This window comes from Podarcis pityusensis, assembly GCF_964106645.2.
Source record: "Podarcis pityusensis genome assembly, chromosome: 9".
In the NCBI taxonomy this organism is placed as follows: Eukaryota; Metazoa; Chordata; class Lepidosauria; order Squamata; family Lacertidae; genus Podarcis; species Podarcis pityusensis.
In genome coordinates this window covers 44,495,290-44,512,827 of record NC_138034.1, presented here as the reverse complement: position 1 = coordinate 44,512,827, position 17,538 = coordinate 44,495,290, and positions in this window count along the sequence as shown.

Below are 17,538 nucleotides of genomic sequence, written 5' to 3'. Positions count from 1 at the left end.
TATGGAAGAATGGAATGTGTACCAAAAGGATAACTATGAAAGAATGTCAGTGACGTTGAAGGAAGTCTAAAACGGATATGATTTGTTGTATAATGGATAAAATGTATAATGAGTTGGAATTCAATAAAATCATAAAAAAAAAAAACATAAAAGGGCTGCAAAACGCTTTAGGCATCAAATTTTGGTTCCTCTAACCAGAGTAATATACTGGTGTACTTCAACTATACATATTTTTCTGAGTATGCCACCTCTGCTAATTAGTACAGTCGCAAGGCTTCAACCAGTCTTAATATAGCCTGATTATTGCATGTTTTACTGATGCATAAATCCTACTTGTCTTCAGTTGCACAGGGGATTAATTCCTAAGAGGAGTTATTTTAAACCTGAAGCCACTGTGGATAGAAGGGACTGTTGGAAGCAGAGTGATGTACTTTAATCTTTTCTTTTCTTTTTCTTTTTTTACTATTTTAATTTTATACGTTATACAGTAAGGAGTCAGTATTTTTCTTAATTGCAGAGTACAAAAATTAAAACCTTCTCCCACTTGCCAATTACTGCCCCAAACACCAAAACCATTGAGATGAGTAACATGATTTTTAAATGTTATACAATAGTTATAATTTTATTAATAATAATGAGGCACGGATGATGTGGTGGGGGAGGATGCATTGTGTTATATATGTCAATGGAGACAAAACAGTGTTTTGGATTTAGTCAATCAGATTTGGAGATTTGAATTGAATCAAAATGAAGCAGAACACATACAAAAAAGATAGGGTTGCTTTCAAAGTTACTGATACCAGGTGTATTTTGTGATCACTGCACACCCCTACAGTTCATCTATTGTAGACTAACCTCTGGGTTTGTATATTTCAACTTTTTAATATTAAAAAAGTCCACTCTCCTTTAGCACTTAAATAATAATTTCATTACTATTGAACTCATTATTTTGGATGAGTTCTAATGGAGAAGTTTCTATGGTAAGGATAACTTTGAAGGTAACTATCATCAAAGTATCAAGTAAAACAAACTCCAGATGATCAATCAAAGCACATATTATAAAACACAGAACATTATTTTATTGCTAGATAAATTCTAACTTTTTAAGTCTCCCTAATTTTCTGAGAAGTTCCTGATCTTACATCAAAAATTCTCCTTGGTGACTTTTCCAGTGCTCATTATAACTCATTAAGAGATAGGATCCAGAAATTAGAACAGAATGTCAAAACCTGAAAAGCAGCTGAGGTTAGAAAATATTCTTATTCAGGGTAGCATAGATATTTGTTTCAGTTTGGTTACTCCCCACATCAAAGAGGAAGGAGTTAAGGGGAGAAACACAGACATACAAACACACACACACACACACACACACAGAGAGAGAGAGAGAGAGAGAGAGGAGTGGAGATTCATGGCTGAAGAGTAGCTAGGTGTTCTTTACACCTTTGCAATGTTAGTGCAAAGGTGTGAAGGGATTTTGAACCAATGTTTCATGGAACACACTTAGCAACTGTTCCCACAATCAGAGATCCTGGTAAGTTCAGGTTTTTGCTTATGGGGATATTTCTAAGTGTTCAGCTGAACATAATTTTTAAAAAACCTTCAGAATGGTGAGAACCAGGGCTTGGGGAGAATCCTAAAGACCAAACAGAAAGCAGAAGAGGGTCTGAGATTGCTCATTCTTATAGAAACCTTTTAGTCAGATCAAATAAGGCTCCTCTTAAAACAATTAAGCTCTGAAGAATTTTCAAAAACCATTAAAACAATCTTTGTTATTTTTTGATAATGTTCACTCCTTATTTTCATCCAAGTATACAAAAAACGGTTTAATTGTTTGAACTAGTTGCCTAAGTGCTCAGGTTAAGCAATGTTACAAGTTGCATGAAAATGATTTAAGATGTAAATCTCAGTGGATGTGGTCATTTTATGTGTGTGTAGGGGAACAGTTAAAGCCAGAGGCACCAGCTTGCAAAGGTGATGGGAGGGGGTGATGTCACACCTGTGAGCATTGCGCCTCCCTAAGCCAGACAGAAGCTTCCTGGGTTTTGTGAAGAAGGCGCCAGGGGAACATTTCAAGGACTAGCCTAGTCCTCCTACAGTAGTCCATTTCATGTAGATCATTGCTGAATATTCCTTGGTCCAACTGGACCATGAGCTTTTAGGGTAAAGTACAGTTAGAGAGATTTTAGGCTTCCAGAATTTACTTTGATTTTTGCCAGAACCCAAAGATCCCCCAGTCAGAACCAGGTGCAAAATACATACTCATAGAACTCAAGAATTCTGAATCCAGAAATTTGTATTTAGTGCAGAAACTGGACTAAGGTCCCAATCCTCCTACAGCCTAATCTACTTCTGATCACTCCACCGCCTCACTTGTTCATTTCAGCAGTTTAATTCTGAAGGTGAATACTTTTTATTGTCACCATTGTTAAACAATTGGGAGTCAAGAATACTTGCCGACCTACTTCACATTGTCCATGTCACCCTGATCTGCCTTGTACCCTTCCCTGGTGTAAAATACTACATTCCAAGACTGCACATGGCTTCATATTAACAATCCTGGAAGAGATGGGGGACTGTCACAAGTGGCTTTTCTTTAGCAGTGCTAAACCACAGAGAATCAAATACTGCCAGGAAGACTCAATTTCATTCTGTATCAATTGGAACTACTGGTACAGAAACTCACTATACATACACTAACATTTTTTCTAGGGCACCAGAGCCTTGAAGGGGGAATTGGTTCAAAGGGATATAGGCCAGGAATAATATCCTACAATCCCTAAGTGCCTGAGGGAGAAACTAATTAAATGAGCATGGGGGAGATAGAGTGGGAGTTTCTTTCTTTGCTTTGACTATAATAAGCAAATTTGTCCAAGGGAAAAGGATAAAAGCCAAATAATTGCTAAGCTGAAAGCATGTATGCTCATTTGCATCCAGGAACAAGTATAGATCAAACAAGTATTTTCTCAAATCATTTAAAAACATACTAGTGCAAGGTTAACTTAAAAGCAAACACACACAAATAACATGCCTATAATATATTTGGGCACAAAATAACTACTTGTTGCAAAAGTAGGCTAGGATTTCTTGAAACAAACTGCAAAAGTGGTTGTTTGTTGCATATGATGAATGAAAACAAAATGAAAGGGAAAAAATGTATGAGACAGGTTTGTAAATGAAGAGTTTCTTAAATCTGTAACAAGAAAGTAAAGCTTTGTTATTTTAGCAATTCAGTAAGTAAACCAAATGTGTTTGGGAGTAAGTTCCTTTTGAACTGGTGCTACCAATTTTTAAGGCAAATTGACAGAATTAAAGCTCTAAAGGGAATTTTGGGTGAGCGGAATGGCATATTTATGCTAGTTTTTTGTGGCTTCTTCTTCCACCTCCTCCTCCTCTTCTTCTTCTTTACATCTGTGATATGTGCAGTAGCTTATCCAGCACACTATTTGGGATTTCTATAGATTCTTGTCAAACACTAATTTTATGCCAAGTAATGTGACCAGACTTGAGACTGAGCCTTGACTTGAAATATAGTATTATTTTTAAACAGCAAAATGTCTTTAGCCAGCCCTTGTATGGCCTCTCCTGGGCAGCAGTGGTCCCTAGACATCATATTTAAGGTGCTTCTTTTTCTCAAAGAAAACCTTACACCTCCCCCTTTTTTGTTTTTTGATTGGGAAGGCAAAGGGAATTTACAGCAAGGCCTAGACAGTGCAACTGTTAGGCCCAACTCCATATGAGCTTCACATCCTATCTCAAAGGTGGTTGGAAATGGAGCTTGCATTTTGAACATCTCCGAGGTGAAGTCTTGCATGCACACAAACCACTTTCTCTTTTTTGAGTAAAAGGCATGCCATAGTCAATATGAATAAATGTTTGTGTGGGCCCATGAGGCCAAGGTCTTTGATTATAGAGCATGGTGCTGATAACACCAAGGTTGCAAGTTCAGTCCCTGTATGGGGCAACTGCATATTCCTGCAGGCGGTCGAACTAGATGATCCTCGGAGTCCCTTCCAACTCCAGAATTCTATGATTCTATGACATGATATTGAGAAGAATGGTAATTGAAACAATGAAAATATGTTCACATGAAGTACTGAAATGTGTTGTAAACAGAAGACATTTTTGACACTCGTGCCAATGAACACAAAATGAAAAAGTAGCTTTAACTCAGCCTTACTCAAAGCCCTTTGTTATTTTGTTCTTCAGCGTTTGCCTAAGTTGCAAACATATTCCTCACCATAAGCATCCCTACTCCCTCTCATTTATTTAAATGGCATCTTGTGTCATAGCTGAGCTGAGCTGGGATAAATGCTTGCTGAATAGAAATAGCGTTTTTTTGTCACCTTCCATAAACTATGATTGAATAATAGAAGAGCATTTGCATACCAGCTCTTCATTCCATCATCTTGGACATCAGCCTTCGTTGCTGACTTTGGGAATTGTGCTGTTTGCTGATTAACTTGACAAATGAAGAACACATTCACTTCCATCAACATCTATCAGTATTTTGCATGCTCAGGTCAAAGAGTTTAGGGCACCTTTAGCCTCCAAAGTGATTACTCTATTTTAAATTAAAGTTTTATCCATGCTTCCCATCCAGTATCCCATATATTTATGCCTTTTTAAAAACATACTTTGGGAACTTTTCTGATTCTATTAACTAATGATCTCAAATGCACCTTTATATCAATGACAAAGTGAGGTTTTTTTTATTAATACAGATTATTAATAAGACCAGTATTTGCATTCTCAAAAGCTGACACACCTTTAGTGGTAGTAGGTTCATTAATTCTACTTGGGAACTTTTGAGCTCATGTCATCTTGAGAACCCAGATTTTTTCACTGATCAGTATCAGTGGGAAAGCAGTAGCTCATGCTTGTATGCAAAGTGACTCAGGTTCTACCTGATGACTTCTACCCTGAACTCCAGAGAGTCAGTCAATGTCAGCAATACTGAGCTAGATGGACCAATGGTGGCTTCCTATGTTTCTCTGTCACTAAATCAAAGCCCTACCAAAAAAAAAAAAAAAAGCAGTATAAGCATGGATAATTGGAAAACATTGGCCTGAGAGTGCTCCAATTGCAGAATAGCCTCTACCATGGACTTTGAAGAAGCACAAACCCAGGGTGAAAGGGAGAAGCATGCAAAGAGGAAGGCATGTTTGACAAATCCTCACCGTGATCAACTTCCACCCAGAAAACTATGTCCCCACTGTGGAAGGATGTGTGGATCCAGAACTGGCCTTCACAGTCACTTATGGACACACCGTTAAAACCATGTTCATGAAAGACAATCTTGATTGGCTACGAATGATCGGCAGAAAAGAAAAGAAAAGAAAACAAGACATGTATTACAAATTCCAGGAAGTGAAAATGTGAAGTGGGCAGTGAGGACGGGTGCCTAACTTTCATTCTTTTGTGGCTTTCTATCTCATGGAAGGTAACTGAGGGTCTTCTGTATCCTTGAAGATTCCCCTTGAATTTAGTACCCCAACTTCAACATACTCTGGAAAATTCCATGGATAGAAAATTCCATGGATAGAAAGGCTTCCCATTTCTGTCACCTTGCTTCAGTTGAAATACTTTCCCTCAATAGTCAGCTGATGGTTCACACAAGAGCACTTTGATACTCAGTAAATAGTGTCCAAAAATTCCTTTACCTCAGCCTTCTCTGGTACCACTCCAGAGTTGTGCAAGCATCCCCCCACTTGCCTTTTTTTTCACTGGGGCTCTGTCCCCCAATCTCCTGAGTTACTAGGAGTTCTGGAGTTCTGAAACCTCAAAGCCAACATCTGTGTCAAATCCCAGGTGCTTCCTATACTGCACAGAGAAGGGAAGCTTCTTGCCTTGCCTTCTGGTTGGCTTTCTTCATTGCCATTCTCTACCAGCAAGCCTTGTTGAATGATTCTCACTCTAAGCAGGTGAGAAAAATAGGATGTAGTAGTGTTTCTTCACGCTAAATTTTATAATGAATATTACATTCCTATAAATGTAAAAAGCTGCCATTTAGTTTAATATAAGCCTACGTATCTATTTTATCCACCACACTTTCATCTAGCCATCTCTTTTGTTTCCCATCTTCCTTCCTGTTGGTCAGCACTGGTTATCCAAATTCTCCTTGTATCCGACAGAGCTGGATTCCATCCTACATCTATCATATATTAATGTTGTTAGTGAATTCTCTCTCTCATTCATTATGGCTTGGCATGTTTTTAGGTTCATATTCCAAGCAATTTATGCCATTACTGGTTCAGTCCAAGCACAAGGTCTTGCCAATGAGCTGTTTTAGGCCTAATTATATTTGCTGTTTGCCAGGACAGTAGCATTCCCAGTGGAACTACCAAGTCATTGTCCTGACCTTTACAATGATTCAACATCACATGACTGAAACAGAACATTGGGATGGGTGGGAGGTACTACTGCAGTGACTACTGGAATATTGTCAGATGGTGCACCATCTTGGCAAAGTTATTATGCACTGCAGAAACGGTGCAATGTAGAAAACGTTGGATTGGTGTTAAGGCTAGTAATGGTTCTGCCATTTTTAGGGATTTGGACCACCTGCAAAGCTAACATGAATGCTGGCCATGCTTCCCAGCTGATATTTGATTGACCTCAGGTTCAAGGGCTCTGCTTTTACAGATGTAGGCAGTGCTTTTTTATGGGGGTACACAGGGGTACACATACCCCTAAACATTTTGTGAATCTTTGTACTTTTGTCCATTTACTGTATTTATTTTTCCCAATTTGAAGTATAAAATGGTGGGGGTTTTGAGTCAAAATGAGAGTACCCCTAAACCAGGGGTCTGCAACCTTTAAGACAAAAAGAGCCACTTGGACCCGTTTCCGAAGGGAAAAAAACTGGGAGCCGCAAAACCATTGCATGCGCGCCTCTGCCCTCCGATCTGACAGCGGGCGGGAAGGTGACGTCGGGACGGTGTGTGACTAATGCACGCACCGCCCCCATGCGACGTCACAGCCAGTACAGCGCCTGCCACAGTGGGGAGTGTCGGGGCGCACAATGCACCTTCTCCCCTCGCTAGTATCCGCCCCAGAGCCGCGGCAAAGGTGTAAAAGAGCCACATGCGGCTCCGGAGCCGCGGGTTGCTGACCCCTGCCCTAAACATTTTTTTTTAGAAAAAAAGCATGGGAACCCTGATGAATAAGGGGTTTCTGCCTGTGTAGGATACCTTTCACACATTCAGACTGGCACATACTGGCTTGGTGGTATGGTTGGCTTGCATCATTGTCAAGAAAGCAGGACTAGGCCTGTGCATCCCTCCCCCAGCCCCTTCACAAAGCTAAATAAGACGATAGACACTAAAGGGATTTGGGTTCACCTGGAGCCACTGCAATGGCATGTTGGTATGCACCTGATATGTAGTAGTAGAATGTAAGCCATTACAATTGAGCACAGCCTAGCAAGATGGATTTCCATGGGATGCTACTCCAGCACGTATTTGACCAAGCCCTTCTGTGTGCCACATCTGCCCATTTTGTAAAGAGTTCTCACTGATGGACATTTAAAAGTGGTTCCTTTCTTGGGCATTGCTTCCCCAGTGCTACCTTCTTTCTGAACACATGCAACATTGAACTGTATATAACAAAGATTCAGCTCTAGTTTACTGGGACACATCTCCTTATATGGTTATATGTCATAGGCCATCATTAGGCTTTAATATAATATAGCAAGTTTTCCACATAACATAAATAGGCAAAATGGCCCCAGGCTGCTGATGAACACAGCATTCCTTGCTTCCATTTGAGAGAGTTCTAACGCATTCGTTGACATACAAAATAAATGTATTTTCTACCACAACAAGCTTGTTTTGTCTTTTTTTATGCTCGTGTACTTTATGCCGACTGGCAAAATCATTTCACTGCTCTGTTCAGTCAGTAGTTCATAATTCTTAAAGACAGAGATAGGTTTTCAGGTCATTTCCAGAAGGCAAACAGCAAAGCTAGGGAAATCAGGATTTCTTGAGGAGGGTTATGTTCTTTTGTGGAGCAGCTTCTCATACTTCAGCACTCATGTAAAGATTTTGAAGATATTGGAAAGTTCCCTTCCCAAATAATGTGCAATTAATTTTATTCAAGATGAGCTCTTACAAAGGAATAGTATCTGAATGGGGTTTATGTTCAAGACTAATGAGGTTTTCTTTCCTTTTTCTAAGGAAAAAGAAAAGCATACCAATCAAAATTATAAAACTGCTAAATATGCCTCCATCATAGATTCGGAGTTATAACCATACTAAGTTATTTAAATAAGAATAGTGAAAGCCCTGGATTTCATTCAGAGGTAAAGAAGACGACGGGGGGGGGGGACTCATCTCAGTCAGAAGTTTGCCAAAAAAAGTTCTAAGTTAGTCCCAAGGGCTTCATCATGAATATAAATGGACCTCACATTCATTTTCATATTTTGCTCACTTTCAGTTGAAAGATGCTCCCTCTATGTTTTTCCATGTTAGACTTGTCTCAAACGTCATTCAAAACATTTTCTCATTTATAAACTGTTTTCTGCCAGTTCTTTCAGTAATTCTACTCCAGTGCCTTTTAGCACTGACAGTCAAATGGCACCTACAACATATTCAGGTCATGTGAGTTTATTCCTCATACTGTAAAGACTAAAGAGTGGTGGTGGGAGGATGATTTTACTTTATATTATATAGGGAAGAGAAGTCACAAGGGTGCTTTTATTTTAGTCTGTATTTTCTTGCTGGTAATACTGCATCACTGTTGAAGAATATGAGTTTTCCATTCTTTTCCTAATAACAGCAGTTACTTGCTACATCTTTATTACAAAGAACATGATGCATCCTCTATTGGTACAGCTGTTTGCTGGGGAGGGATCTGGAGTACAGGGCTGGTGCAAGACATTTTTACTGTCTGGGGTGGAGGAAGCAGCATCAGCTGAAGGTGCATAGTGCCCAATTTATTTTGGCACCTGAGGCTGAAAAGTCCACAGGTGCCTCTCCCTTGGAGATTAAAATACAACTACCCAGAACCCAAAAATAACAAACTGGGGTAGCCACTTCACTCTGCCTGATGATGGAGCTAGTATGCACAATGAAACTACCCTTCCCTTCTTGACTCTGGAAGATGGGTAGGGGGTAGAGGAAAGGACTGGGTGCCTCTGGGAGGCATTAATCAGGCTAGAGACAGGGTCCAAGAAAGACTCTTGCTGGTTGCATACATGCTAACCTGCTCACAGCACACAAAAATGTAGTTTTTCTCAGCCTGGAACCATTTACATGCATGTTAAACATACTGCTTTCAACATAGATTTATTCTAGAGTCTGCCACCCACAAGGGTGGATGTGGTTATTTGATAGGTGTTTGAAAACTCTTTTTTCTGCCTTGGACACATTATTGTCGTCATCACCAGAAGGCGCTACAGCTCTCTTTGAGAAGTTTCTGTGGAGTTTTTGTGTGTAGATTCTGAAGGAAGTGGCTTAAGATTTTAGAGAGTAAAGAAAAAGTTGGGAGACCAGAGGAAGGGTGGGAGAAAGGGACTATCCAGAGATGACAGTGAAAAAAGAACAGCTGACCAATGTTTTCGCTAATTCCGAAGCCATGGAATAACAGAAGCCAAAGCCATCAGCTACAATCCAACCTAGGGCTCTGAAATGTCAGCCATATCTAAGGGATCCTCATTGATCAGTAGTGGGTGACTACATTCCCTCCTATTTATATTTGTCTCAGTTTTAAATTGCATGTTTAGCTTTCTCCCGGGCAGACACTTGTCTGACAATACGAGGAATATAATTAATATTTTAGAAAAACTACAAGTGAATATTAACACTAAAGCAGTTTTGATATTTGTGGACGCGAAGAAAGCCTTTGACAATATTTCTTGGAGTTTTATGATGAAGAATTTACAAGGGATGGGGGTTGGCCAAGGTTTTGGAAATGGTATAGGTGCAATTTACTCAGAACAAAAGGCTAAATTAATTGTAAATAATGTAGTGATGGAAGAATTTAAGATAGAGAAAGGAACACGACAAGGTTGCCCAATTTCCCCATTGCTTTTTATATCCATCTTGGAGGTTCTCTTAAATATGATTAGAAGGGACCAAATGGTTAAAGGCATACAAGTCGGAGCTAAACAGTACAAATTGAAAGCATTTGCTGATGATTTGGTACTGACATTACAGGAGCCAGAATCTAGTACCAAAAGAGTACTGGAATTGATTCAAGAATTTGGTCAGGTTGCGGGTTTTAAGCTGAATAAGATGAAAACTAAGGTTTTAGAGAAAAATCTGACAGGGATTGAAAGAGAGAGGTTTCAGAAGGAGACAGGATTAACATTGGTCAAGAAAGTGAAATACTTAGGGGTCAATATGACTGTTAAAAATGTGAATTTATTTAAGGATAACTATGAAAAATGCTGGCTGGAAGTGAAAAAGGATTTAGAAATATGGTCAAATCTGAAGTTATCTTTGTTAGGCCGAATTGCTGCGATAAAAATGAATGTATTGCCAAGGATGTTGTTTCTGTTTCAAACATTGCAAATTTTGGATAGATAAAATGGATTGTTTCAAGAAGTGGCAGAGAGATATTTCTAGATTTGTCTGGCAGGGCAAGAAGCCTCGAATAAAATTTAAGATATTAACTGATGCTAAAGAAAGAGGGGGATTTGCCCTGCCAGACCTTAAACTTTATTATGAATCGGCCACGTTTTGCTGGCTGAGAGAATGGCTGCTTCTTGAAAATACTGATGTGTTGGACCTAGAAGGTTTTAACAACGTATTTGGGTGGCATGCATATTTGTGGTATGATAAGATTAAAGCACATAAAGCGTTTAAAAACCATATTGTCAGAAAAGCACTGTTTAATGTCTGGATAAGATATAAGGACTTGCTTGAAAATAAAACCCCAAAGTGGCTGTCACCAATGGAAGCGAAGGCTCAGAAAAAGCTCAATATGGAGGCCAATTGGCTGAAATATTGGGAAATTTTGGAACAAGAGGGAGACAGATTAAAATTGCAGAGTTTTGAAAAACTAAAAAATAGAGTGCGAGATTGGCTCCATTATTATCAAATAATGGAGGCGTACAATTTGGATAAAAAAATTGGCTTCCAGGTGGAAAAATCAAAATTGGAAACAGAACTGTTACATCCCAAAACTAAGAACTTGTCAAGAATGTATAACTTGCTGTCGAAATGGAATACTCAGGATGAAACGGTGAAATCAACTATGATTAAATGGGCACAAGATGTAGGACATAATATAATGGCTGACTGGGAACAGTTATGGACCACAGGTATGAAGTTTACGGCATGCAATGCCTTAAGAGAGAGCATAATGAAAATGATTTACAGGTGGTACATGACACCAGTCAAGCTTGCAAAAATATATCATTTGCCCGATAATAAATGTTGGAAATGTAAAGAGACTGAAGGCACATTTTTTCACCTTTGGTGGACATGCCCAAGGATTAAGACATTCTGGGAGATGATTTATAATGAAATGAAAAAGGTATTTAAATATACCTTTCTGAAGAAACCATAGGCCTTTCTCCTGGGCATGGTCGGCCAATTGGTGCCAAAAAAGGATAGAACCTTTTTTATGTATGCCACAACAGCAGCAAGAATACTCATCACGAAGTATTGGAAGACACAAGATCTACCCACCCGGGAAGAATGGCAGATGAAGGTGATGGACTACATGGAACTGGCGGAAATGACTGGCAGAATCCGAGACCAGGGAGAAGAGTTGGTGGAAGAAGATTGGAAGAAATTTAAAGACTATTTACAGAAACATTGTAAAATTAAGGAATGTTAGAAGGATGTTGGAATGAAATAATGCGGTTTTAGCAGAAATGTTATAAAGGATTAAGGAAAAATAGATTGCTAAACGGTGAAGGAGGGAAAGTAAAGTTATATTATATTAAGATAAAATAGACGACAAAAATTGGAAAGGAGGGAAAGGATTTGCTGAAATAGTTAATTGAGCTAGAATACAAAAAAGGAGGTGTGAGGAGGTCAAGGAAATAAGCAAATGAAAGATAAGATATGGGAAGATTTACTGTATTTTCTCTTTTTTTTCTTCTTCTTTTTTTCTTGCTTCTTTTTTCTATTATTGTGATGTGAGGTGATGTTTTGTATTTCTTAAATATGCTGTTTTTTAAATTTTTCTTTTTGTAACCCTTTAAAATTTAATAAGTATTATTTAAAAATAAATAAATTGCGTGTTTATTTGAATTGATCCTTTTGCTTCCTCCTCTTTCCATCTTTGCTACATATATCCTAGCTGTTGGTGGTGGTGGTGGTGGTGGTTTTCCCCATCCAGTTGTGTGCTCTATTGGCTTTTCATCTACATCTTTTCATGAAACTTGAGGCTGGTACACAGGAGGCATTGCACACTACTTTGAGGCCCCCGTGCCAGTAGAAAAGTGTTACATATAAAGTATGCACATACAAAATGTTCCATCCATAATCCACAGATCTTGGATTGTTTAATGCAGTTTATTGTCAGGAGAGAAACAGGTAGAAGCAGTGTTCTACTAGTAAGTGAGCATTTTTCACTTTTAAGAAACATTTTCTTCAGTATCCAAAGTTTCATAGTAATGTTTTTGATGGAAGCTGTTTTGGAGAAATCTACACTACTGCACTACTTTTGTGTATAATGATTAAGGTGAAACCAGTAATTTTTTTAAGAAAGAGCACAATCCTATCTAGGCATACATGTATGTTCATATATAAATTTTGTTCAGCATAAGAAAATCCTGCTGGATCAGGCCAGTGGTCCATCCTGTTCTCACAATGGCCAAGCAAATACCTATGGGAAGACAGAACACAGTTATCACCACTGATGGCCTTATCCTACATGAATTTGTCTAATCCTCTTTCAAAGTCATCCATTGTATTTGCCATCCATTCAACTGAGACATTTGTGCCTAGACACATGTAAGATTGTTGCTTCAGATTAACATCCTTATGACATCCCTTCACCTGCTCATTGTGATCTTTTGTATTTTCCTTTCCATCTCCACGCAGGAATGCACATAAACTTTCTATACTATTCCCAAGCATATAACATTTGACACAACTGCTACTCTAATTATAGAAAGCGACTAATCTCACAGCTGTCCTGCCTTCAGCAAAATGAAACATCAAATACTTCGGTATAGCTCTGGAAACATCTTTTCTGGAAACATCTTTTCCTCCAAATTAGCCCTGGAGGTCAGGGTCAGGAGAAACCCCAGAAAAGTGTTCAGACAGAGTAGAAGGGAGATTCCATTTTGCAAGCAGAAATGCTTTCTCCGACTGAACAATTATAATAGCATGATGTTGAATTGGAAATGGGGGGGGGGGGGTAGAGCTACCGAGTGTAACTCTGCTCTCCATTGAACACCTGAGGAATGTCAGTATCGATAGGTAAAGGTAAAGGGACCCCTGACCATTAGGTCCAGTCGTGGCCGACTCTGGGGTTGCAGCGCTCATCTTGCTTTATTGGCCGAGGGAACCAGTATACAGCTTCCGGGTCATGTGGCCAGCATGACTAAGCTGCTTCTGGCGAACCAGAGCAGCGCACAGAAACACTGTTTACCTTCCTGCTGGAGCGGTACCTATTTATCTACTTGCACTTTGACTTGCTTTCAAACTGCTAGGTTGGCAGGAGCAGGGACTGAGCAACGGGAGCTCACCCCGTCGCAGGGATTCGAACCACCGACCTTGGATCGGCAAGCCCTAGGCTTAGTGGTTTAGACCACAGCGCCACCTGCATCCTGTCAGCATTGATACTTGTACCCAATTGGTATGAGGGGAGGGGTAATATCTCTGGTGGGGGACACATGCTATTTCTGGGGTAGCTTGTCCACCTTTGGTCCCCACCCTACATTCAGCTCTCACCTGTGGCTTTTTAGAAGTTGTCAGCATGTGACAGTGGCTGCAACCTGGGGGATTTGACTGGATGACTAAACCAGGTGAGGGAAGCTGATGGGTCTCAAACCCTCAATGAGTAAGGGACTTCCCCTGAATGTGAAGACAAGCTTTGGTGGATTGAGCGGACAAGGCAAATAGTAGGTCCAACTGTCAAGAAGGCAGTTTCTTCACATACTGTAGAGGGAAGTGAGGGGCAGAGGGGGCTTCTCCACCTGGGAAGGTAGCCCACCTAGGAGAAGGAAAACCCTGATTCTAAAACTCTGTTGCTTTGTGGCTATACCCATCCATGAAAAAAGCTTTGGGAATAAACCTCAATGAAAAATCTGTACCTGCTGCCTTGTAAGACATCTTTCAGAGAAGAAAAAGCTAATCTGGGGTGGGGTCCCTAAAATGGTTTGATGGCACCTTCTGACAAGTTGTTGGACATAACTTATGAATGTTATGACTTCATCATGTGATTCAGTGCTACAGATATTAGAGGAGAGCCCCAGAAAGAATACATTTTATTGTATTTCTTTCTTGAAATGATGATTGAATAATATTGTTCCACTTAAATTGTCAGAATGTTTTGTCTGTCTGCTATGCTTTGAGACTTGCCAATAAATAATTCAAACTATATGCATCTATATTATGTTCTGTGGCTACAGTGAAGAGGGTCAATCAACTAACCACTCACACTGAAATCTGTACTCTTGATGGCTTCAAGAACACCTTCCATAGTCTCTCCTTTCTCTTTACTTAGAAGTGGTTTAAATCTGTTAATCTGTCTAAATGCAGCAAAAGTAGAAGCAGGATGAGCAAATATGTTAACTGTGGTATCTCTTAGCTCCTCATTTTTCTAAGACTTCAATTTTTGAAATTTGCACATCATTTTAGTGTAAATTTTCCCCAAAATACCCAATGCATGCAATCTTGCCTGGTATACATTTTTTTTCTGCATGAATATAATGCATTTTGTATGCTGTGTTCATGACTATATGAATTTTATGCATATTTCACCATAATATTTGTATATACATTACTTGTTTGGAGAACTGCACTGCAATATTTAGAGATGTGCAGATATTGAAGAATGTCTGTGTTTTGGATCACAAACTGCTTTGGAAAGTTTGGGTTAGGTAAGTCTGCTTTTGAATGTGAGCTAAATTGAATTTTGCTCCCATCCCTGGTGGTAAAGCAGATGTGTATTCGATAGGTGGCAGCCTAAACTTAAGGTCCTTTCGTACTTTACCATTGTGCTTTGAAAGTATTACAAAGATGCAGCTAGAAGTAATAATAAAAGAACCAGAAACCCATGAGAGACACTAATGATGTTTCCTTCTGACTGTAATGCTAGGGCAGGCTTCCTCAATATTGGCCTTCCAGATGTTTTTGGCCTACAACTCCCATGACTCCTAGCTAGCAGGACCAGTGGTCAGGGATGATGGGAATTGTAGTCTCAAAACATCTGGAGGGCCGAGGTTGAGGAAGCATGTGCTAGGGATTCAAATAGAAGACAAGTGCTAAGTTTGGACAATAAAGATGGGTGTTTTTCTATTTATTTTCAGTAGGTTTAATATCATCTGCTGGTAGATTTTTCAGAGATAGAAATCAGAGAGATCGCTGAATGTGCAAGCAGTTGAAAAGGATAATATCTCTATTTCTTATCTACATGTTTGAATTCAGTGAATTCTCTTATAAAGCGAAAGTCCACTCCTGGGTTCACATTAAGTTCACATCTAAGCAGTCTGTCTTATCCTTTACTTTTTGCTTCTCTTATTTAATATATGAAAACCACAGGAAGAGGCTTACAAATTTGTCCAAAGAAAATATAATCTTGTTATATGGGGCGGTATATAAATTCAGTAATTAAAAAAAAAAAAAGCTGTATTGCTTTTTTAAAAAAAGAAATCATTAGTTGTCTGATTTCAAGTCGAAGCAGCACTGGAAATTGCCATGAAAGCAGCAATGGAAACTGCATCTTCAATCATGTTTGTTTCATAAAACACATAGAAGTCACATAGGCCAAACCGAGTGCGAGAATATTATTTTACATAATAATGCTCAACCTTCATTTATAAGGAAATCCATTTACGATTGCAGTAAATTTCTGCAGCTTGGAACCAATCAGAAGCATTATGACTTATTAATTTTAATGTAATTCCTTTCACTTTTGATAAATAATACAGCTGTCTCTTCTCTTTTAATACATATGAAACAGAATCAGGAATTATTGCAACATTGCTAGTAAACCCATTCTCTTTAGAAGACATTTTTTAAAACAGATTCTTCCTCTCTCTCTTTATGCTAGATAATTGCCATTAGAAATACTCCAAGATACAAAAATAATAGTGCTCATTCCCATCCTCATATACTTATAATCTTGTAAAATTATATTTAAATTTCAAACTGTAGCATTATTGCAGCACAGTTCCATTCCATAAAGTCAATAGGTAAACAGTTCATTGTCTGAGACCCATTAAGTGACGTTGTTGTTTATGGATTAATTGATTTTAATACTTTTCATTTTATGTCTCCCTTTTATCTATTTTTGTTTAAAAAAGGAAAAAGGCTCATCCACTATTCAAGAGTAATATGGAATAAATGTAATGGATTCAGTGGTATATTTGGTGCACTTAAAAAAAGCTGCATCAGTCCTATCTAGAAATAATTGCTGTTTTATTTATCATATTCTGTTAACTAGACTGGTTACTAAATCTAGCAATCCCTGCTGCACCTCATTTCTCTTAGTATTATTTGTCTGGGTTTTTATTGCAAATTTAAAAGAAAATTTCTCTAAGGTTTGGGTATTGTCTGGGCATTAGCAAAATGAACTAATGTGGCCCATGTTACACCCCACTCCATGTCTACATCTATCTAAGAGCACAAAATACACAGAGATAGGATTTCAAAAAGTAAAAACCAGGACACCCTGAAAGTTATTGAGGTTTTTTTTTTTTTAACAAAAACTCCAAAAACATGTGAAAATCAACAACAAACTACCACCTTCCGGAAATTCCCTCTGGATATGACTTCTACCTTTGAAATCCTGGTAATGTCCCTATACACATAGAATGTAAAATATAAAGTTGGATACAAAGAGCCCAGAGTGACAGGCAATGTTTCATAAATTCTGCAAATTCACAGAGCAGAATTACACAGTTCTGTAGCCGTTTTCATGCTTTTGCTTGGGTAAGAGATTGCACAACTTGCAACATAGGCAGAACCAGAATGACATCTTTGAATTTAGTTGTCCTTCTTCATAGAGCACATTCCAAAGAAGAACATCTTTGGATCAGAACAACATGCAATAGAGTATCTTAGAGATTTGCATCAGCTATAAAGATCTAGTTTTGCTATGATGATGATGATGGTTTTATTATTTTTACCCTACCCATCTAGCTGGGTTGCCTTAGTCACTCTGGGCAGTTTCTAACACATATAAAAACATAATAAAATATCAAACATTAAAAGCTTCCTGATACAGGGCTATCCTGCCATTATCAGTTTTGATGCATTTCTACATATATTTACCGTCTTATAAAACTAGGCAATGCAAAAAACAAAAACAAAAATAAAACACTGGGGAAACAAATACCCAAAATGTTCTTCATCTTTTACTTGAGATAAAAAATGTCACTGTACTGTTTTCAAGTGCACTAATACCTCATGA